Source organism: Zootoca vivipara, chromosome 7 (assembly GCF_963506605.1).
Source record: "Zootoca vivipara chromosome 7, rZooViv1.1, whole genome shotgun sequence".
NCBI lineage: Eukaryota > Metazoa > Chordata > Lepidosauria > Squamata > Lacertidae > Zootoca > Zootoca vivipara.
The window spans coordinates 21399924-21425164 of NC_083282.1; positions in this window are offsets into that span (position 1 = coordinate 21399924).

The window sequence follows — 25241 nt, forward strand, 5'->3', positions numbered from 1 at the left end:
TTATGATGAAGGGCGACATATATTTTAAAAAGGAAATAGATCAGGCCTGCTCACTAATGCCCATCCATTTTAAAAGTGCTTCTTGCTACAATTTGATTCTCTCTAGGAACCAAGAAGAACCACAAACAACTATGCCACACTTTAACGCAGAAATAGTATAACTGTTTCTGAACTGAGTGGCGCTTATTTGGGGACTATGGATTTGGAAAACAAATATTGAAAGGATATTGTAATCTGTGAAATAAATAAATAGGAATAATATCTGTCAGACTAAGTGTTAGACAAGTACATTTCCTTTCATTTATATGTGTGTAATCAAACTATCAATTACAATTAACACTTTGGGAAGTATTTAGAGTCTGAAGGAAGTTGCAGTATTGTAAAAAAGTGATGTTTGTCTGCATTTATGTGAAAGATGAGGTGGTAAACACCAAGAACAAACTTTTAGAAGGTCAACCATCCACAAGTGTTTTTGGAGCAGTCAGAAAACAAAATGGAATTTGACTCAGAAATCTAGATTGAAAATAATTATGGAGGGGAGAGAGAGAGAGAGAGAGCAGGAACACCAGCAGGAACACTGGATTGGCTCTGCTGGTGTGTTTTCACTGCACCGACCTCTCTGTTGGCTCTCCCCTTCCCCTCTTCCCTTCAGTAAGCAACAGTGACCCATTGGTTGGAAAGCTAACACACCTGCCTCAAGCCACCTGTCAAGCCACCTTTGAGCACTGGAGGAAAAACAAAACAGCAGCTCCTGCTTTCCTGCTGGCTAGGACTGATGGGCATTGTAGTTCAAAAATCTCAAGAGCACAAAGTTTTCTATGTAGTCTCTCTTCTGGGCATGAAGCCAAATACTCTATATCAACATGTCTCAGCTTTGGCCAGCATCTTGAAGTATTACTTAATATTATGACTATGAAGATGGTGTTTCTGGAGAAAATTACTTTGATGCATAATATGGTCCAGGAGCTGGACTATTTGCCCATTAAACAATAAGCGTTTCACTAAGATAAAAGGATAGTTATATAAAGCCTATCCTGCTTTTTTAAAACCAACTTGACCTTACAGAGTGCAGGAACCGGTTCTCCCAGCCTTCTGTCCTTGACCGTCCAGCATCTAACAGCCTTCTGTAGTTCCAGTAAATACCCTGCTCACAACGCCCCCCCTTCATGACTTCCTTATTTTGGATGTCTATTTTTACCAGGCTGTAACATCTGAGGTTGTTTTTCAAGGCCCATGACAATAGTGAAGGTAACCCTGCTAATATAACTGCCCACCAGGGTTTGTAATTTTAGAAGCAATCACTTTGGGGCTGATGTACTTTTTTGGGGGGTGGGTAATGAGAAATACTAGATTTATGACAGCGGGATTTCTCACGGCCTCTTTTTATTCCTTAGAAGAATTGCTTTCTCTCCTGGGAAGAATTCATCATTAGATTTCCCCTTCAAGTGGCTTGTGCCTGTTGTGCTTGGGAAATGCGAATGTAATTATTGAAACGGTAATGACGACCATTTGAGGAGTGTAATTGTTCCCTTCTTTGCTTCATTCCAAACACCAAATCACTACTTGCAAAGTTTCATCCTGTTTATATGCTCCTGTTAAAATAGTTTAGAGCCAGGCAATATCAATCTTCTCGGTTGCATAATGCTTTTGTGTCTGAACTTTTGCAAAATGAGTGCACCAACCTTTTGACGCAATTCTCAGAAGGCCTCATCTGTGATGGAAGCAGAAGTGTCGGGGTGTTTAGACATCTGAGCATTTTATATCTGACCTCATCTGTTCTTCTTTCCTTTGGTAATTGCCCCCTGTGATGAAACTCTTGTCTATGAACCCATTTTATCTGAGGAGGGAAATTCCAGACAGGTTAAAATCATGGCATGCTAGATCTCAATAAGCAGTTTTTCCCTCGCTGCACTGCCCTAATTTTCTGACTGTTAAAGATCAGTGTTCACTTACTGCCACCAAAGGGCTGGTTTGCTTCTTTAACCTCCTCTTAGGGAGATTTCCCCTGTGCTAGGTTTCTCCCTTGAAATAATTTCCTTGTGTAACTATGGGCCAAAATTTCAACTCTTGGGAGTCCTTTTCTGGGCTGAAATATAATCTCTTCCCTTTGCAGTTGAGGGTAGTTTGTGGTAAGTAGACCGGCTTAGTTAATGTTAACTACTGCATTTATATTTAGGCTACTCAGTTAATAGGCTCTTACTACTGCTGCTGCTGCTGCTGCTACTACTACTACTACGGTACTACTGTAACACCCTTAATCCAAAGATTGCAGGGCAGTGTACTGCATAAAAATACAAAATAAAAAGACAAGATATCATTATAACAACAACAGCAACAACAACCAATAACTGACCCCTTGCCACAAGCACATTTAAAAGGTCATAGATTGTTTAATCAGCCAAATTTTAGGGCATGAGTGGGAAAACCTTTTCAGGCAAAGGGCTCTTGACCAACTCTTATCAGTGATGGGTGTGGCACCCAGGACCCCCCCCCCACACACTGATGCTTCACTCTAGCTTCTCACACTGCTAATGTCTCCATCTATCTCTCTATCTCCCATTATCGCTCTACTCCCAGGGCCGTCTTGAGCAGATCGCGCGCCCTGGTGCTGAGGGGCGGAGATCGCTCCGCCGCCCGCCCCGCCCTCGCAGGGCGCAATTGGTTTCTGCGCGGCTTTGCCGTGCGGTGCCTTCCTTGCCAGGCCGGCGCCCAGCTTACCAGCCCCCCGCCGTGGTGCACTGCGCCACCAGGGGTCTATGAAGAGCCGGCCCTGCCTGCTCCCCTTCTCTCGGTCTATCTCTATGTCTCCTGCCTGTTTTTAACACCTCTCTCTAGCTTTCCTTATTTCTCTGGCGATCCCTTCTCCTGTCTCCCCTTACCACTAGGCCCACCTCTGTGGGAGGAGACATGGGGAAGAACATTGCCAAATGCTCTGGAAGAGGAAGCTGCCAAGTGGCTTGTTCTCCTCAAACGCCTCTGCTACCCTCATGCATTCGCCACTGCCCCCCTGCCAGGTCCTGCTAGACATTCTGTGCTGGGTTTCTCTCCCTCTGTCCCAGTGCTGTTGCTGGTGACTTTTAAGTGGGTTAGTGGGCCATGAGGAAAGATTCTCATGAGGCTTGCTACTGCTCCCAGTTTTCTGCAGGCCCCACAACTGGGACAAAGGGCCCATCTCTCCTAGCAGCTGGTCTTGAGTTAGCACCACAGTAACTGGTAAACAGCTAGAGATATAAAAATACATGTCACATCTGCCGATTATTTAGTACCAAAGTACTATGTGACCTTTGGGAGTTATATCTGTGGACCCGAAAGTAGCTTTAGCACATCAATTTCCTCATTTTCACGGCTTGGTTCAAATTGCCCGTGTATTATTATTCTTTTTACGCTTATTCCTTATTTTCTCAAATAACAATAGGCTCACTACAAGTCAGTACAGATGTTCCCAAAGGACTATTTTGCCATGCAATATAGTTTTAAATCTTGTTCCGATTTGGCAAATTTAGCCATTTTAAATGTGATTCATTTTTTTGTGTGCTGCCAATGTTATTAGTTACTGAAGCAGCACATTTACAGATGAATCGAATTCAACTTTAGAAGCTCATTTTCAACAACTTTCATTTATTTAAAGAATTAACATGGCTTCAGATGTGACGCATAATACTACTTCTTTGTTCTGTTCAAGTTGCTACTATAGCTGTTAAAGTTGTCGCGAAGGAATGCTTCCCGGATGGTGATTCATTGTGATTGTTAAAATGCAGAACTACTGAAAATATAAACTATGCTGATTGCAGCCTTAGCTTCAGTGCTGGGGTGGCGGCAGGGAGAAGGAACAGGGTGACATTGCCTGAGCTATTGAGACATATTATTATTAATCCTGGTGATATATTATATTGCCTTTTGGACTTATCTATTACACCGGGTATCCTTCTGTAACTTTCTCTTATTGCATTTTTTCATCTTCCGACTCCTTCCTAATGATCCTTTCCTCAGCCTATAAAGCCCAAACTTTCTTTGCCTTTGTAGATTCTTTGAAAAATCCTTGCTCTTCACTCAATAGCATTTAGGTAGTATATCTTCCCCCACCCCTGCAACATTCCCATTTAATGAATCAGAGAGACAGTCACACCTCGGTTTAAGTACGCTTCAGTTTGAGTACTTTCAGTTTAAGTACTCCACGGACCCAGAAGTGTTTACGTCCGGGTTCCGCAGCGCACACATGCGCAGAAGCCACCTGCGCACTTCGCGCATGTGCAGAAGCGCTCTATTGGCGCTTCGCGCACACGCACTATTGCCGCTCGGATTAAGTACTTTTCGGGGTGCGAATGGCACCCCAGAACCAATTAAGTACTTAACCCGAGGTACCACTGTATAAGAAAAAAATACTGTAAATGATAATTTTTTTCATCTAAAATACTGTCTGATTTATTTTATAGTACAGTACATTGATTATTGCCTTCATTTTATGGATCAATGGTCTCGTTAGACAGTAAAATTCGTGTTAAATTGCTGTTTTAGGGGGTGTTTTTCATCGTCTGGAACTGATTAATCCACTTTCCATAACTTTCAATGGCAAAGTTCACTTCAGGAACCAATAAAGTACTTAACCTGAGGTACCACTGTACTATAATAATAATTTTTTTGGCAACTGCTGTGCTTCAGGGGTATTTTGGGGGCGTGTGCTTTCTTTTCACTCATCCAATACATAGGAAAAGTGAAAGGTATCTGACGAAGTGTGCATTCACACGAAAGCTCATACCAAAATAAAAACTTAGTTGGTCTTTAAGGTGCTACTGAAGGAATTTTTTTATTTTATAGGAAAAGTGAGTGAGCCAAATGTTCAGCCAGTACTTAGTGCGTACACTGCCAGCCGAGAAAGGGGGAAGCTGCGCAGACCCAGTGGCCGCTTTTGAAATTGGCAAGAGTTGGAGACCAAGGATAATCTGGGCAGGTGGGAAGAGAGCACATTTCTGAAATACAAGATTAATGATGGGATTTGATCTGTTCAACAACGATGAATGTGGATATAGATGCTGCTTAGAGCCTTAGACTGAAAATCAAGTGTATCTGTGTATCTGAAGAAGTGTGCATGTACACGAAAGCTCATACCTATGACAAACTTAGTTGGTCTCTAAGGTGCTGCTGGAAGGAATTTTTTATTATTTTGTTTTGAAAATCAAGTGTTTGTGGAAGGGGTGGGGGAGGGGAGGTTATTGGTTTGTGAGTGTTTTTCTTGTTTTTATTATGCATTTTGTATTTTAGTTTGTTGTTGTGAACTGTGCTGAGATCTAAGGGTGAAGGGCAGCATACACATTTTAATAATAATAATAATATCAATAATCTTTGGGGGGGGGGGAGAACACCACATTGATCAAGTTTTGGAACTCCAGCACACACCTGAAGATCTGTCTGCAAGAATAGATGCAGCTAAAGAAGAAAACCTGAAACTGTAATCAGAAAAACAACAACAAGTTCTTGGACAATACATAGAAAATATCATGCCTGTTGATAGTGTTTTTCAGACTACAGACACAAAAAGCAAACGAAAGTAAGGCACTGGTAACCAAATGGTAACATTGTATAGTATTGCTGTTGTTTTTGTTTGATTTTTTAAAATTGCACAGGGCTATACGACTTAAGTTAGTTTGTAGCATCACTGGATTTTTGGAGATTTAATGGTAGTTCTAGACAATTTTGAAGTTTTTAATGAACAACTGAACAGTGCCAGTACCTGGTATAACCTGAATTCTTGGCTCACACCAGAATCCTTGGTTTGATGCCAGTTCATTCTTGCAGGTTCAAATATGGCATGTGAACTGAGAGAGCATGGTGGTTGCTTCAGGTCGATAACCCTGGTCTCCACTGGTTCATACATTACATTTGCAGCCCAATCCGATGCATGTTTAGAACTAAATTCTACTGTGTCCAGTGAGACTTGCTTTCATATAAGTAAGCACAAAATTACAACTGCGCTCGTGTGAATGTACATTTCCAGAAGTCCAGGCCAACTCATGTGAGCAAAAGCATAGGGTGGAATTCAATGTCGTGTGAATATTATCATTCTGTCATGCAAGCATTTCTGCTTACCTGATGGTCGAGGGACAGCTCAGCTGGTAGAGCATGAGACTCTTAATCTCAGGGTTGTGAGTTTGAGCCCCACATTGAGTGAGAGATTCCTGCATTGCAGAGTTGTCCCTTCCAATGCTACAATTCTGTGATTCTGTGATTCTATTCTATGGAACAATCTCCTTACTCTTCCAACTGCAAGCTGTTCTGTTGGGTTTTTTGTTTTTTTTAAAAAACCCTATTTCTAAGATCTGGAAATAATTTTCTTCTGCTCTTGAGTCTTGAGTTCAAATGGAAGGATATGTGGTGCAAGGAAAAAGCCTGACTTTGAGATTTTGGAGGAAAAAAATGCTTGACATTTCACTTAGCAGGGCTAAACCCTGGTTGCTCTAATGGACCGCCTCCACTGAATTTAATCAGGGACTAGTAGATACAGTGCAATGGACTAAAACAATAAAATTCAACCCTGGCCATTCATTGTTTGTAGTCATGTTTCAAAGGCATCCTCTCAGTTAGCAGCATATACCAAGGGTCAGCAAACTTTTTCAGCAGCGGGCCGGTCCACTGTCCCTCAGACCTTGTGGGGGGCTGGACTATATATTGAAAAAAAATATGAACGAATTCCTATGCCCCACAAATAACCCAGAGATGCATTTTAAATAAAAGGACACATTCTACTCATGTAAAAACACACTGATTCCCAGACCGTCTGCGGGTCGGATTTAGAAGGTGATTGGGCCGCATCTGGCCCCCGGGCCTTAGGTTGGGGTGCCTGTGGCATATACTAATACCTCAGCCACATGGGGACCGTATCCTGTGCATTCCTATCAATCCACCACTGAGTCTAGGGCTTCAGGAAATATCACAACCTGAGGCAGAAGGCTGGCTGAGGGAGATAATGTAAGGCCCACAGGTTGTACTTGACTAATCAAAGTTCTGCATTGCCTCAATGTAATTCCCCCTACAGGTGTACTTCACCTATGGATCTGCCATTTGATGAGAAAAGGAGGGAAACTGCCTTTGGGACCTGGGTGCAGTCTGATGACTGTCACCTTCAGTTATAACAGTGCTACAAACTCCCTGTAGTAAAGTTGTAGTAAAGTCTGATTAGTGGCAAATCTCTCTGTCCTTGGTACTAATGAATTCAAATTTTGCACTCTACCCCTTTATTTGCTTCTGCTTTCCCCATGATACATCAGTATGAAGAAAGTGACTTTGAAATCAAGTTTCTAAAGACAGCTAAACAAAACAGAGTTTTCAAGGAGTGTGAGCATTCAGGAGAGGAAAATGTCATATTTCATTGTGCACAGTAGATTTGGAAAATGCTACTCATTTCATCGTTAGCAAAAGCAAACCCTTAATACCACAGGAATTTCCCACTGGCTGGCTGGTAAAATTCCAACAAAGAAGGGACAAAACCCAACCATTAACAACTTGAAATAGTGAGAGTTTTTATAATATTTTAATTTTAAGGGCATTTCCAGATTATTATTATTTAATGCCTTTTTACTTTGGTGGTATGCACATACTAGTACTGATTAAGCACCAGTCATCATATTCTGTATTCTATACCCAAATGAGAGAAGGGAATAATCACAATGCTTTGTGTGTTTGTGGAAGAAGTTGCTTTGTATTTTGGCCACACTGCTTTAAGAAAAACTAATATAACACTTGAGTATATTAAGGAATCATGTTTCCCATTCTCTATATATAGCAAAGTCAAAGTGCAGGCCCTCTACTCAGACTTAGAGCAGTTGGCTTAGATCTGAACTAGTTAGAGTTAGGGATGGTGGAGAAATTTGATCCAGTTTGCATTTAAAGGCAAATCTACCTGGTTCACACTTTCTGAAAGAATGTGAATTTTACCATGCAGTTCTCCCACCAAGCAATATCTACAAAAATTTATCTATTGGGGGTGAAGTATGCATTTAAATGCACTTTTAGTGAAGATAACATCCAAAATGCATTATAGTGTGGAAAACTACAGCAACATATATTAGACAAAAGTGCACACAAAAATGTGTACAGTATATTAGGTGAACTTAGTACTAAAATGCAGATGAATTTTCACACATTTTTTTTAAATAGCAAACTGATGTGGAAATATGGAGAATTGAGTTATATATTGGAAAAGTAAGAAATGGAGAGAAACTGAAAGTGACAGATTTTGCCCATTCCTGCTCAGAGTAGACCTACTAGATTGCCTGTCTTTTGGTACTTGGCTTTTTAAAATACAGTTATTACAGCTGCCCTACAGGCAAACTTGGTGTGTTGGAATAATGGGAGCCATGTCCAGGGTGGAAAAATTACCAGTCGCAGAACTGGTTTTATTGGGAAATTTGTTTCCCGCTCCCTCTACTTTTATTGCATTGGGAAGTTTACTCCCCTGTGTGTTTATTAACTAAAATAATCAGGGCTGTGATCAATCTGACCTTTACATGAGAGACAAAAACAATGAACTGCTGAAGAACTCCGTTAACCTTTCTTTTAACCCTGCTGTGTGAAGTAGCAGCTGTTCATTCATACATTTTAAAAGTTAATAGATTCATAATTTAAAAACAAAATTACTGAACGAGACGAGTTGTTTCACTAGAAGGATTCTGGCACTTCTTCATCCATGAGCCATCCTTTTATTATGCCTGTTGTAAAAACACAGCGGCAACAATATTTTCTGTTTCAGCTTCTTCTGAGCCCAAGTTGTATTCATTAGGAAAGAGCAATGTCTTGGGGGCCAAGCTTGAAAGAAGGAGAGCTCTGCATTTAGATTTCCTTTAGCAGCTGATTTTCTATCTTAAAGCTGCCAGGGAGCTCCTAAATCAGCAAGTGACACGTGTGTGTGTGTGTGTTTGCGCGCCTGGGGACTGAGATCTTTCCATTGCACCCGGTACCTAGAAATAGCAAAGATCAGCTGACCGTAATAGAATAGCTAGGTGCTTTCATTCTCTGGCTTCCTCTATGCTGATAGATCGCAAGCAGTAAATCAAACTTGAAAGCCTTGTCACCACCTCATTCGCTTGCTGGAGCAAGGAGGGTCTGCTCTGGCACTCCATAGGTTATTCAATCACTTCTACTCTGGAAAAAATTCCCAGAGCTGCATTCCCCCACATCCCTCATCTGCTACACCACTGCCCGGGAAATCACACAGGCATTTCATAGAGAATCATATTGTAGAGTGGGAAGGGACCACAAGAGTCATCTAGTCCAACCCCCTGCAATGCAGGAATCTTTTGCTCCATATGGGGCTCGAACCCACAGCTCTGAGATTACCAGTCTCATGCTCTACCAGCTGAGCTATATGTGTGCTGTGTGTTTTCTCCTGCAGGTAGATTGGCTACTTCATGGGATGCCATTTAGAATTGAAAAGCAATGCAGAGGAAAAGGTTCCATCTTTTCCTTGGATGGAACTGGAAGCAGCGGTCAACCAGGAGACAGGAATTGTAGTATGGGACCATAATTCTATGTATTTATGGGAGCAGCAGTGTGTGTGTGTGTGTGTGTGTGTGTGTGTGTGTGTGTGTGTGTGCTGTTTCAAGCCAAGCAAGGTCAATAATATATTAATCCCGGAAGAATCACTGTTGCTCAAACAAAATCCCAGCACAGGCAGGAACTTTGTAGAACCATTCCTATCTAGGAGAGCCTGAATGAAAGTCTGGGTGGGCAAAGCCAGTTCAGAGCCTGCAAACATTTCACTGCCCAGGAAATAGCCAAAGTGCAATTCCAGCAGTCACCTATAGAACTAATAGTTTACATTTTTAACGCTAGCAGCTCCTGGTCCATGAAGCACTTCCATTACTCTCAATCAGCTTTGGTTTCCCCTTGGTGACCTCTGTCACTCCTGATTGTCTACGTCGCATTGTGTGTATGGCACCATCACATTTAATTAATTAATTGTTGCATCTATATCCAACCTTTTCTTCAAGGAGCTCAAGGTGATGTATATGGTTCTCTTTCTTGTAAAGAAGCTGGTAAAATGCAGGCTAGACAATGCTACCATTCAGTGGATTTTTAACTGGCTGACTGACCGAACCCAAAGGGTGCTCATCAATGGCTCCTTTTCATCCTGGAGACTAGTGACTACTGGGGTGCCACAGGGTTCTGTCTTGGGCCCAATCCTATTCAACATCTTTATCAATGACTTGGATGATGGGCTTGAGGGCATCCTGAGCAAGTTTGCAGATGACACCAAATTGGGAGGGGTGGCTAATACCCCAGAGGACAGGATCACACTTCAAAATGACCTTAACAGATTAGACAACTGGGCCAAAGCAAACAAGATGAATTTTAACAAGGAGAAATGTAAAGTACTACACTTGGGCAAAAAAATTGAAAGGCACGAATACAGGATGGGTGACACCTGTCTTGAGAGCAGTACATGTGAAAAGGATCTAGGAGTCTTGGTAGACCACAAAGTTGACATGAGTCAGCAGTGTAATGCAGCAGCTAAAAAAGCCAATGCAATTCTGGGCTGCATCAATAGGAGTATAGCATCTAGATCAAGGGCACCACAGTTCAAGAAGGATACTGACAAGCTGGAACGTGTCCAGAAGAGGGCAACGAAAATGGTCAAAGGCCTGGAAACGATGCCTTATGAGGAACGGTTTAGGGAGCTGGGTATGTTTAGCCTGGAGAAGAGAAGGTTAAGGGGTGATATGATAGCCATGTTCAAATATATAAAAGGATGTCATATAGAGGAGGGAGAAAGGTTTTTTCTGCTGCTCCAGAGAAGCGGACACGGAGCAATGGATTCAAACTACAAGAAAGAAGATTCCACCTAAACATTAGAAAGAACTTCCTGACAGTAAGAGCTGTTTGGCAGTGGAATTTGCTACCAAGGAGTGTGGTGGAGTCTCCTTTTTTGGAGGTCTTTAAGCAGAGGCTTGACAGGCATATGTCAAGAATGCTTTGATGGTGTTTCCTGCTTGGCAGGGGGTTGGACTGGATGGCCGTTGTGGTCTCTTCCAACTCTACGATTCTACGATTCTATGATTCTTTCTCCCCATTATATCCTCCCAACAACTCTGAGAGACTAACTGGCCCAATGTCACTCAGTGAATTTCATGGCTGAGATCTCTCATCTCGCAGGTCCTAGTCCAACCGTCTAATCACTCCACTGCATGGTCTCTTGTGTTCATGGTGTGATTCCCAATTGACTGGGATCACTCTTGGAGGGAGAATAAAACCCTTATTGGCTAGGGTGGTGGTTGTGCCTCACCTTAACAGTCAGGAACTAGGTATCTCATCTGATCACCAATCAGGAAGTGGAAAAATTAGTCCAGCAACTCTTCTAGCATTTTCTGTGTCAGAGAAGAATTAAGTTTCATATAACTTTTAATTTATTTAGCTGTACAAAGTGCTCTGCTACATCAACTGCAATTTAAATTTGTCCATAAATATGTTTTATTCCTTGCCAATCGATAACAAAAAGTTCCCATGTTTTGAGTTATATTGGGAGTTAAAGGAGAACAGAACAGAGAGTAGTGCAGGCACATTTTCCATATGGAAGCACTTGCAAAAAAAGTCAGCAAGGTGCCAATTTTGCTGAGGTGCTACATTATTGTATAAATAACCTGATGGCTAATTCAGTCCACCCACTCCACTCTGTACTTCAGCAAAAGTATTGGGTTGTATCTAATGCTAGTCCTACTCAAAGTAGAACCATTGAAATTAATGAATATAACCAACATAGTTCAATTCATGTTAATGGGCCTACTTAATTGGCTATGGCCCACTGAGTCACACTGTTTTAGGGTTATTCCCATTTTGCAGATATGAAACTGACATATAAGAAGAATGAAGGCCACTCAGCAAACCTACAGCTATGCTAGAATCTAAATAACATATTTCAAAAGGGCTTTCTGTGGCATGTGTCAGTTGCTTTCAAGGATACAGTCACATTGGGGAACTATAGGATGTGAACCCAAGCTCTTTATCGTTTTCTAAATTGGATTTCTACAATGAAGTGGCACTTTTTCAACTGCCACTATTGCGGGAGTTCAGCCACATCTTTGGAGGTTCACGTGCCAGTGTGTCCTGGGAGGGCGTTGCATGGAGGCCTGTTGTAACATGTGAACTCTGCTTTGGCCCATGTGCTTTCCAAAAACTGGCAGCAATGAATAGAGTTTGAGCTTGGCATTTTTGTTTGGTTCCTTTCCTCCTTTCGCCGCAGACCTGTAATCATCATGTGAAGAAAGTTTGTGCGTGTGTGTAGTTATAGATCTTTCATCGCCAAGTGACATTTCTCAAAGGCGCTGGGTAGAAATGACTTCACTGTGACTCTGTGTCTAAGGCTAAATTGTGCATATTTATCCTAGCTGAAAAGGATCATTAGATTATTATACCCCCTTGCTTGCTCAGATTTGATAGTAACTTGTGCAATGAGCCTCTACCCTATTTTACGACATTATGGCACCGAGTATTTTATGCACAAATAGGGCAAGGCAGCAGAGTGCATGCCGGTAGTGCTGGGAGGCATGCAACATAAATCAGACGATGTGTGCATAATTACAAGATAGCAGAACAGGTCCCAAGGGTATTTTCAGCATCGTAAAGCATTACATAGACCTACGGGCCCCTGGAACATTATCCTTTCCCATTTCTTCACTCTTAGAGGCACCAGACAGCTTTTGTCTGCAGGACAGCATGGCACAAGAGTGATGCGATGAATTACAACTGCATGAGTACTCTGTGTTTAATTGCAAAGCCACAATTTAAAGCACCCTCTGATTAAATTGCCCAAAGCTTCCAATCTTATTTGTTGGATAGTTGCTCAGGGGCTGAGTGCTTTCTTAGCATTTATAGCAGAAAGTCAAGGTGTCATCTTGCCAACCTGTCCTGAAATACTTTGTCCAGAGAGCATGGCTTCCATCCATTACTGGCAGCAGAAAGTAATGAAAAGAGCAACAAACCTTAAACGAGCTGGATCTCTCCCATTGAAAAGCAAACATTATTCCCAACCCCGTTATAAAAGGATTCTTTGAAGATACTGTAGGAATGCTGGTCTGGAATTTGTTTTGCACGCTAACTTTTGCTTCAGTAATGATTGCATGACATTAATACGAGATCGCAATGCGACTTGTATGAAATAATATAGGATATAACATGGAACAACAGAAGTGTCTTAAAGAACCATAGGGGTGACCCAGCCTGTGTGTGGATTTGTCTCCTGGCCTGTACAGAGTTTTGTGCATCCAGGGCCCTTTCAAATGTTAATTTTACTCCTTCACACTCCTGCCATCAGTGGGCATGAGTCCTATGTTTCAAAGAGGGAATGGGGTGTGTGAGATCATGCTTAGATGCATACTCTTCAACGTTCCTCAGATGCAAATCGGGACATATTCTATGCCCCCTGTGCCTCTTCCTCAGAGACCGGGGAAGGGACACAGACACAGTGACTGACCAAAGCAAGCTGGAGCCAAGTGACTGTAATGGCAACGGCCTCATGAAAGGCCCCGCCCACTTCACTGCCGCACTCACTGCTTTCTTTATGGGAGACCAACCAACTGAGGAACAGGGAAATGGTGAAAAACTTTCTTAGGTGCATTCGAGTGACCCAGATCTTGTTTTCATACAAATAGGAAATGACGCCATATTGAGACATAGATCTAAGAAGCGTGTTAGAGGGACACATAGACCTGAACTTCTGGTAATATGCTGAAACACTGTACTGAAGGGAAGCCCCCTTGGGAATTTGAGACTCTGCATGAAAAAGTGAGAAGCCATGATGGCTTAAGGGTTTTGTGATGGCCCCAGTATTTTCAGGGCAGTTGGATGGTATGTTAGATGTGCTAGTAAGTAGCTAGCCAGGTCGGTCTGTATATCCCCAATAGGAGAGGGCTATTACCCTCAAGTCCTGCTTGTGGATTTCCCAGAATCCTATAATGGTAACAATCTGAAGTGGGTAATTTGCTTTTACTTGTGTAGGCTCTCTTCACAAAGTAGAACCCTGGAAAATCAAGCTTTTACATCCTGCAGGAAACTGACATGAATACAAGCAGGCTGAACACTTGAAAATCCCAATTTATTTTGAGGGGGACTTCAGGAGAGGCAACCCAAGCAACAGTCCTTGGTGTGCCCCATGGAGACTTAGTAATAGGTCTTAAAACTTTTGCTCACATTGCATAAAAGAAAAAGGGAAAGTCCTTTTGCATATTGAACAGGAAGTCAAAGCAATTAAGCGAGTGATTACCACATTACCATGGAAGGCCCAAATTAAGGATAACAATTTGAATTTATTAAAATAGGCATATTCTCTGTGAATATTTAGGAAATGTTTATATTACATTTTCCCTTGCAGTAAATTATGAAATGAGGATAATGGTTATGAGATACCTGAAGCATGCTGGTGGCTCATTATCCAATGAATTGATATGAATAAATTGGATAAATCAACCTGCTTGACAGCTAGTAGTTTCCTTTGCTGAAGAAGTAGCGGGCCAAAGCGGAGGGGGAAAGTTCAAATGGTAAGTAAGAGGAATGTTGAGATCTTGATCTGTGCATCCTCGAACTGTAGTAGCTGGTAGTCTCAGAAACCAGAAACAGTCTCCATATTTGGGGGGTCAAGGGGAAGAACTTTGCAATGAAAGGGTGGAAGAGGAACAGACCCAAGGGAAAGTAAGACTGAAAGAGACGCCACCTCTCTGCTGCAAAAACAAACACTAATGCTTCCATATTACGGTATCCCCTTCAACCCTCCATGTTACAACCCACAAAATTTGTGGAATTATGGTTTAACTCTCACATGTTTTCTTATGGCCTATGGGCTGGATGTAGGCTCCATGTTTCTGTGTGGCCCTGAAGACTCTCCACAGGCTCTGCTCCATGCCCAATTCAAGATTGATCCTCAGGGTCAATTCCAACTCTATGATTCTATGAGATTCTATGAAGGAATCCTCTGTTTGATGGAAAGTCTAGCTCAAGACTGGTTTAAAGATAAAGAACCCTATGGAGGGAATGAGGGCAGGGCCCTTGAAGCTGGGTGTCCTATGATGGTAAGAGTCCTGGAAGTTCTCCTGAAGGAAAAAAGGGACTCATGAGAACCACTCAGTGAATGAGTGTTTGGAGGCTCTAAGGGTAAGTTGAGCCTAAACAAAACTCTCATAGTGAAGGAAAGGCCATGAGTAATCTAACACACTTGCTTTTTCAATGTTCCACCCGATCACTCAAAACTTCCAATTTAGCTCCTCCTCTTCCTCCTGTTCCCCTTCTCAAGTTAAAACCCCCTTATCTTGGCAAAGTGGTGGCAGCAGGAGAATGGCAGACAGTGGAAGGCTGACCCTGTGGAATCTCTTTTTTGCTGCAGCTTTTCAATGGAGTGTCATATCCTGCTGGGAATATTTGGTCTTGTAGTTAGGCTGCATGATGTCTACTGGGAAAAGAATGCTTTGCACACCATTTCCTGAGGTAGACAGGCCCTGAGCCCTTCTCCTGAATTTAAAGAGCCATCCACTGCTTGCTCACCCCTTCCTGGAGATAAGGCCTTTTATTTTGGGGAAGAGGGGACATGAATAAATATGGGCAAGCAGAGATGAGTTGCAAACCCCAGTTCAATAAAGGACCTGCTCAAGAGTGGGACCACCCTATTTGAGCAAGGTGTGGTTCAAAGTTTTAAGCACTGTATACTTCTGATGCCAGTCCTCAGCCCTAAACTGTAGGGTGGTTGTTTGGTCTCCATGCCATAATAAGTTTTAAGCTTGTCTGAGATCACCAGTGAAGATCTCCCTCCAAGTGTCCCTTATTGAAGTAGTGAAACCTATGGTTGGACAGAACACATACTATACACTGCATGGAATATGTTGCCCAGAAAGATCAAGCTGAACTATGCAAATGTTGCTTTCGGAGGACTGCTATGCTATATGCTTCATTTCTGTAACCCACAAGGAGGCCTTTTTACTTAGGCTGGTATGTTCGAGCTTGGCTTTGCTTCCTCCTGTAGACTCAGGTGTATACCCTGATAAATGCTTAAGTTGGTGAGATTTTCACCCATAGATGCTCTGCAACTGCCAGTTGCCAATGGAGGTTAGTGGAAATGGAGGACAGAACACGGCAGCGGAAGAGTGGCTATGGAGGGAAAGGAAGAGGTGGAGAAGGCTAGGCTAAAGTTGGGTGGTTCCTATGGGCAATAAAAGAGGAAAATCTTCCACCATGAACAACTTGTTCGGGCATTTTAATAAACCAAAACCAGAACACCTGGATTGATTAAAAAAAAGAACTTTAGACACCACCAAGCATCCATCACTTGGAAGAGATAGGAACCTTTGAGTAGATCTGCAGCTCTTCTTCAGAGTTGATACATATATAATTAACCAATAAGGTTTTTTCTGAGGCATGGACAACACTCTCAGTTTATTAAAAAGAGATACAATCTCCCAGTGTTCCTAAGGGCATGTGGAGGGAAAAGACAATAATGAAATGATAAACATTTTGTTGCACCACTGAAATCAGTTGGCCTGCTATACCCAAAAGTCACAGAGTTCATTGTGTATCTCACTTATTATTTGTGGCTAGTGCTTATCACTCCTGCCATTATGTGCAAGACTTATTATTTGGCAACTGCTCTGTCCCATCCCCCCTCCCCCCAAAAAACCAACCAAACAAACCCTTCAACAGCACAAAAATTGCTAAAATGATGGATCGTCTTGGCTTATGAAAATGGATAGATGTGCAGGTTTTGAGCAGGAGGGATAATGGGCACAATCCGCTGGAAAGTTCTCATTGAAACGAATTGCGTGCAGACAGTCTTCTGCAACTGCTACGGTGCAGACCAGTCGTTTGGTCTTTTTTAAAAATCTCTGAGTTCATTGTTCAACTTATGGGTTCATCACTGCCAGATACACACACACACACTTTTAAGTGAGAGGTGTAGTGGTAAACAAAGTGACTGACAAAGGGAGCAGGTACACAGAATCTAATTTCTTCATGAGCAGGACCTTTTTTATTGTTGGGGTCAGGGGGTGGGGAGAAAATATTTTTTTATTGCAAACTGCCCCACCCAATATTTTTCTTCTTGGGCAAGACTGGCCTTTTTAATCCATTTGTGTTTATTTAACATATCTGAATATTTGATATGGGCTTATGCAAGATAATTAACTCCCATTAGGGTTGCGTGCAAGGACTTATTATCGTTATTTTAATTAAAACAAAAGGCTTAGCAGTACTTTGCAGAGGACCAGATGTTTGTTTTCTTTCTGAGACCAGGACTGTGTCTTTCAGGATGGTGGGGTTGGGGAGAGTAGTTGATAAGACAGACATCGTGACGTTGGTGATCCAATTAGTAGGGCACGTGTTGTGAGCTTCCAGCACCATATTCACTTTGAATGAGGAGGTGGGACAGTATCTTGACCTCTGTAGATGTGGCTGATCAAAAGGGAAATGAATTTTGAATTAAGCAAATGCCTGCTTTTAAGAAACTTTAAAGATACATTGTGTATTAAGTGCCCACCCCAGTGAAGTACTGAAGGAACTTGCTGTTTCAGTATTTAGAACTGATCACATGGTGGAAAAGACCTTTTTCTAACAATTTGGCTTAAATAAAAGGTTATATTCCTGAACATAATATTCACTGTTTTCTGCATCAAAATGGTATGTAATAATTAACTATACTGAGGAAAAGGTATGATATAGCTGCAGTTACTAACACAATCCTTACTTCCATTTTACATAAAAGTAAGCCCCAATGTCTTTATTTCAGTCTGTATTATTTAACAGCTGTGTGGAAGCAAGAAATTTTTATGAACTGAAAGGTGCATTTGGATGAACATGAACCAAACTATTTCATTCCTTCTTTAAAAGGAACTTTCCAGTCACTAGTTGTTAGTTGCTAATGCAACCCTATTTATTTTATTCAGAAGTAAATCCCTAGAGCCTTTTGTAATGAGTTTCCAGAAATTTATTTCCTCTCTGTGTGTGGAAGTATACTCATGAGGGTGGGCAGAGGACTAAAACTCTGTTAAGTGCCAAGTATTAATACTTCAAGGTCTAAGTGCCGACCGTTTCTTTGAAAAGGAGTAAGAGAGGGAAAGAACCAGAACATAGCTTTTCTCTCATCAGAGAAGCAGCTGTGGGCCCACAACATTTTGGCACCTGAGGTGAATCACAATATTGCCCTTCCCCACTGGGGACGAAAAGAGCTACATTGGGAACAAGGGGAATGAAGATACACATCAGGAACAATGGGGATGGGTGGCAATCAAATCCAGAGGCGGAGAAAGGTGGGTGCGCTGGGTGTGCCCTACGCCCTGGGACGCTCGCCCTGCCCCCGTGGGTGGCTAGCCCCACCCCCTGGGTGCACGCTGCTCCGGATGCCGGAGCAGCTAGCTCCGCCTCTGATCAAATCAACCTTTCCCGATGGTTGAACTGGGGTTAAAAGGCCATTGCAAGGGGGAAAGGGCCCATTCTGAATCACTCTGGGTGGGTGCAGGGCCAAGGAGACCCCAGAAGGCAACCTCTGCCATTTCCTTCCTAGGGGTGGGAGAACAATACCAGTGTTTCCTATTCATTGAGAGGTTGCTGTAGAAGAGACATTGGGCAGGGCTGCCAGTGAGGTGGCAGATCTGGCCTCCAAGGAGTTGTGCTGCAGCAACTACAGCCACTGCGTCAATGGCAGCGGGCAGTGTGTTCCCTGGTGGCAAGATCAGCTGCCCCTGTGGATCCTGCCATCTGAGGCAGTCACCTCATCTTGCCTCTTGGTGGGCCAGCCCTGGTAGGGAACCCTTCAGGGCCAAAGTAAGACACTTTTCAGTTTAGTTAGGCACTATGTGTAAAAGTGCTATGCTTAAGTGTCCCACAGTATGTTTGCAAGGGAGGAAGGTGGGGAGGAAACCAGAACTTGGGCACAAACCCATGACCTTATCGGCCTGTGACAACTTAGCAAACCCAACAGCTGCCATTGCTGTAACTAATGATCAGCTAAGGAAACCTCTCTGAAAGCTTCAAAACACATCTCGAAAGGGAGGTACTATATTTGCTGGTTGGTGGTTCTAGCAACCTCCTTAGAACTTTGACAGGTGTCAGTCACCTGACACCATTATGATATCAGGTGACTGATGTGTGAGTGATATATATAATAATTATTATTATATACTGCCTTTCATCTGGAGATTACATGGTAGTTTACACAGCAGAATGGTCTGACGGACTCCTGAGTGACAGGAGGAGGCCCAAGGTTCTCCATCCCTGATCTAGGGGACATTGATGCTGAAAAATTGCTGATAAAGTATTTTCCAACATTAAAAGAAAAAAAGTGGATTATTTTGTCTCCCTCTTAATTCAAGCTACTTCAATGAATGAATCACTGATTGTAAGAAAGAAGGTGGTGCAAAAATAGCCCTTACCTTTGTACTATCACACCCCAGTGTAGAAACCAGATTCTTTCTAGGTCCTCAGGGATTACAGAAATTCATGGAAGATGAGGCTACCCCTGACTTCTAGAGTTGTGTGCAAATGGCCCGTTGAAAATTTACGCCCTATTGCTAGGCAGGAAAATTGGGGGAACTGTCTAGTTGACTACTGTAGGCTCCTAGGATCATTTGTTTGGAAGCTTATTTACTGGTATACTGTTAGGACTGTTTGCTGTTGAACTTTAGCTTGTCTTTTCCTCTCTTGGCAGTTTTCTGAGCTTAGAGGTTTGCATTGTTTTTCTAGATAGCATCCTAATGTAATAAGTATACAAAACCAAGACAAAATTAACTCTCTCTCTCTCTCTCTCTCTCTCTCTCAACCACCATTTAATTTGCAAATGAGCAGCTTTAAATAGCAATAACATTTTAATATTAAATATTGTACTAAGTACTTTTAGTGCACTGTATATGGAAATGAAGTTGGAAATTTACCCAGAGTAATTACTTTACAATGCTTATTTCAACCGAAGAATTGTGAGATTCATGAAAATACTGCCTTTCATCTATTAGTTAAGCTCCTCCCCGACTCAATTTAATGCAGCCCAGCGGATAAGGCAGCAATTAGCTCAGCCATGGACACATCAGAATGTGTCAGAAGCAACTTCCCACAATATCACCACACTATGGGGTAATAAATCTGGAACACCCTACAGCAGAGGTTTTCAACCGGCTCCCTTGACCAACTACATTCTTTTTGCAGGACTTCTGTGGGGCTCAGTTATGTCACCCCTTCCCTGCAGAGCTGGTAGCCTCTCACACTTTTTTCCAAATACCCTCCCTTGTGGAGTGTTTCCTTGGCCTCCTCTCCTCTCCCCTCTCCTTGGGAGTCCTCTGGACAGGTGCTGCTGGTCTCTGAGCTGTCCCCACCCCACCCCAAAGAGAGGTGCCTCCACCCACTGCTCTACAGGGGCCTGGGAAGCACCCCCTGGCCAGCCCCAGAGGCACCATTCGCCTGGGGAGCTTGTGGCCAGGGCTGCTGCAACAAACAGCTGCACAAGCCTTTGAGAGGCAGAGATGCAAGAGGGCATCAGAAGAGGGAGGGGAGGAAAGAGGGACAGAGGTCAGGGTTGCCCACGGCACCCCTGGCCATCATTCAAGGCGCCTCAGGGTGCCATGGCACACTGATTGAAAACCACTGCCCTACAAGATCATTGTTAGATTTTTGGATATAACATGCAGTGCTTTCCAAAGAAGATGTTGCCAATCCAGATCTGGTCACTACAGTGCCCCTAAATGGAGATGTAAATATCTATTGACATCAAGCCATATCTATCATTGATGTTTATCTATGTTGAGTCCAGCCTGTTTGGTGGGGTCTCGATGAGCATTAATGGTGATAGGAGTATGCATCCAGATACTATTCAGGTATTCACTTGGAAGCTTTCTAACTGGGCTGGATGTTTCCACCACCCTATTTGCCGGGGGGGGGGGATGCCCCACCACCACCTCCTCGTCTCCTCCTCCTCCTCTGTGGGGTAGAGACCAGAGAGGAGCAGGCAGTGGTAGGGTGGAGTCATGGCGGTGGCACGTATGGTGGGAGTGCAAGAGATGGTGGTAACAATTGGCATGCTCCATGGCTCAGATCTGCCATCTGAAGTGACTCCCTCATGGGTGGGCCAGCCCTGCTTTCTAACATGTATGACTTCTGCTGCATATGTTTATACCAGGAGTGGGCAACCTTTTTGGTCCAGTGGGCACAGTTCAAATTTTGAGAAAGTGCTGTGCGTCCCAGTCACAAAATGGCTGCCATGGGAAGCATCACATAACACAAAACTACAGAGAGTACAGTCCTTGCTGCTCCCCCTCCCCGGCAAGAGAACCTCACGCTTACTGAGGGAAGTCGGCTATGTTCTGCTGGTCTTGATCATGAACATCACACACTGTTGATCCCCCCCACCCAGCCCTGAATGATGCTGTTGCTGTCTGATGACTGGAAAATTAAATATGGTGGTCACATCACACTCAGTCAACCACTCTCGCACATAAAGGACCACACACACTCAATCCCTGTCACCACCAATAGGACCAGGGAAGACACCTGTCTGATAACCTGGAGTGCTGATTCTAGTCTAGGCAAACACTACTCAACTAAATGGGCCAATGCTAATTGGCAGCTTCCTATGAACCTAACAGCATCCTGTGTTGTCCCCATTGGTACTGAAGTTGGGGTGCCCTTTCCATTATTCTGTGCAGATGAAAAGCAGGCATCCTCCTTTGACCCACATGGCTTGGGCCAATTCATAAAAACATGAACAATAGTGTAGCATGGGGGAGGGGTACAGGGGCAGTTGCCCCAGGCACAAAATTGTTAGGCGTACCAAATTTCAACACCCAGTGCTGCCTCAAGACAGCTGTGTGCTTCTGTTGCTGCGTTCTGTTGAAAATGGCTTCTCCATGTGAACCAAGAAGTGACCTCTCCAGACAATGGAATGACTCTTCTTTTATTTTTGCGGCTGCAGTCTCCTGGGTGACGTGAATGCCGTTAGGCAGTTGAATCCGCATTCATGCTCCATCTGTTTCCCTCCCTCCTACCCTCCCTCCGCATGACCCCGGGCACTGGCAACCCACAGTATGCCACTGCAAATGAAGAACCCTGATGGATCAGACCAAGAACCTATCTAGTCCAGCCTCTGGGAAGCCTACAATTAGGACATTGGGACAATAGTCCTCTCCCACTATTGTCCCCCAGGAATTGGTGTTCAGAGGCAGACTGTCTCTGATTCTGGAGATCTTATGTGGCATCTGGCTCCATGTCAGCCTTTTTGGTCAGGCATCAGAAGTTGAATAAATTGATTGAAAATTTCAAGAGGACCTATTCAACGGAAGGACCTATTCCCGTCTGCACACAAACACCCCCCTCACTATATTCCAATTTACAATCATTCTGGGACTCTGCCATCCGTATTGTTTTGTAGCTCATAACTCTTAATTCTAATTGAATTATTTATTGCAAGGGAGAGTTTTAATTATGGTTACTGTGAATAAAAATAATTTACACTTGTTGCCAAGGGGGATTTTACGCTGAGATATAGCTTAATTTCAGCTTGAGGCACTCGGCAGTCCTTCATGGTGGATATCTGCCTTAATGCTCTGCGGGCTTTTTTAAGATTCAGCAGCTGCAGGCAACAGGGATGCCAGAATTTCACAGGAAATGCTCACAAATGACAGCAGCTCAAGGATGGTCCATGAACTATATCACCACAACATCCTATGTGGTTCTAGCCTGATCAAGAGGTTTCTAAGATGTGGAGCGTATTTGATATAATTCCTTTTTTTAACAGAAAGAATCGTGTTGATTGCTACAAATTATAGGAACATAAGGAGAGTCCTATCTAGTTCAATATCCTGCTTCCCACCATGGCCATGATGCCTGTAGGAAGCCCAAAATATTTTGGCAAATGAGGCAGACCCCAAAATGGTGCCCCCACCCTTGGCTAGAGAGGAAGGGATCAAACCTGTGGTGTCCATAGAGGAACCAACAAGGAATAGAGTCATACCTCGGGTTGCGAATGCTGCGGGTTGCATGTTTTTGGATTGCGGACCGCGATGAACCTGGAAGTACCGGAACAGGTTACTTTCGGGTTTCGGCGCTTGTGCATGCGCAGAATCACAAAATAACATCACGCTTGTGCATGCGCAGAAGTGCCGAATCGCGTCGCATGCATGCACGCATGCGCAGCGCTGCGGGTTGTGAATGCTGCGGGTTGCAAACGTGCCTCCCACACGGATCACGTTCGCAATCCGATGTATGACTGTACTTAAAAGTGTATGTTTAATTTTCCTGATTAAAAATATATATACCTTATTTTCTTATTGCATGTGAACTTTGGAAATTTCCCAACTGCTTGCTTGATTAGGATTAGGGAGGAGAGGAAAGGGGGTGTAGTAATATATTTGTTACAATTAATATATCGATTGTATCAATTGATCACAATATTTATAATAAAATAAATTCAGTTCCAGATGAAATCATTATCGCAATAAAAGCCACTTGATGCACTTTTAGCATTGATCAAACAAATCTATTGAATGGAAAAAAGTCTCCAACTCCCAGAAAAGATTTTAGGGTAGGTTTTCTGCTTTGTTTTACCCCCCCCCCTTTCTTGAAAAAGAACAAAAAATAGGTACATTTGCATTACTGAATGCATTGTTTCAAAGCCTGGGGCCATTTAAATTGAGTTTTATGTACTGCATTCAGTTTAGTAAAATATTTAGTACTGCTCTAATAGTGTAAAGCATTAGGCTGTAATTACACCAACATAATGCAGGGACTAATAGTTCTGTTGGAATACAACTGTGATGCATGATTGCCCTATTATTATAACCGATTTGAAGCAATGTGATTATTACAGAAAAAAATTAATCACTGTTACAGTCTTGATTTTGTTACAGGTTGTAATAATAATAAAAATAAAACCCGTAGGCATTTAACAACAGTTATTTTCACCCTCCCAAGAGAGAGAACAAGGTAGATAGTTTTTTTTCAAGCCCTTTAAGTCAGGAATGGCAAATTGTGGTCCAGCCCCCAGATGTTTCTGGACACCAACTTCCATTAGCCCCTTGTGGCAAGGCCACAGGTTCCCTTCTCCTGCTTCAAAGTGTCATCTTTGGTGAACCATTGACAGGGCCAGTCCGCCCAAGAGGCAGGCTGAGGCAGCTGCTTCAGGCAGCAGAAGCCCAAGAGTCGGTGCCCTTGCACACCCCCCACCACCAGCAGAGAAGTAGTGTTGGTATTGGCACCAGCTTCTGGCAAGATCTCACCAAAATATCACGAGATCTCACCGAAATCGCACTCACTCTCACAGAGGGCATGAGATCTTATGAGAGCTCACTAGAACACGCTGTCGCTACTTAATGAGCACCGCCACACAACTCAGGTGAGAGAGGCTTCAAGAGGTGTGGCACAATGGTAGCAGAATAGGGCAGCCCCCCTCCCATTTTGCCTCAGGTGGTGAAACGGGATGTACCTCCCCTGTCAACTGATCAGTGGAGCTTAGAAGACAGGTGGCCCAATCCTATGAACTGTGCCATGGAAAGTTTAGAGCAGCCTTTCCCAACTGTGGTTCTCCATATGATGTTGAGAGTTCAGTGTCCATTATGGCTGGGGACACAAGGTTGGGAAAATCTGGCTTAGAGAACATGGTAAACAAAAAGCTAGGCAAGTACAGTGGTACCTCAGTTTTCGAATGTCTCTGTCGGTTTTCGAACATGCCTCAGAATTCAAACATGCCACGCAACTTCCGTATTGAGTTTTCCTTATTGAATTCAATATTGAGTTTTCGGTTTTCAAACGTTTCGGAACTCGAATGGTCTTCTGGAATGGATTACGTTCAAAAACTGATGTACTTTGCTTCATTCTCCCCAACAAAATAGAACAGGAACAGGGAACCATTCACCCACCAAACCATACTATGACACTGTGCATGCAAACTGATATGGTAGCCAGCAAATGGAACATATTCAAAAACAAGAATGCGTTTCATCTTTGCTTCAACATGCTGCTGATGTAAGTGGTTCTGATTAAACAGTATATTTTGCCTAAGTAAACAGTGATTTATTTCCAGGCAAATTATAGAATTAAAAAAACAGTCTGGAAAACACACACACACACATCAAATACCTGAGAGAAAATAATTTTTCATGCTGATAGCCTTTTAAAAGGAATAATTTAAAACAAGAGGGTGTTTTTTTTAAAAAAAAGCTGGGTAAATGATTACATTGTTTTCTACTTGGCAATGTGGGCTATAAATGCTTTTTCTTCTCCCAGCATTGCAGGTCTTACAC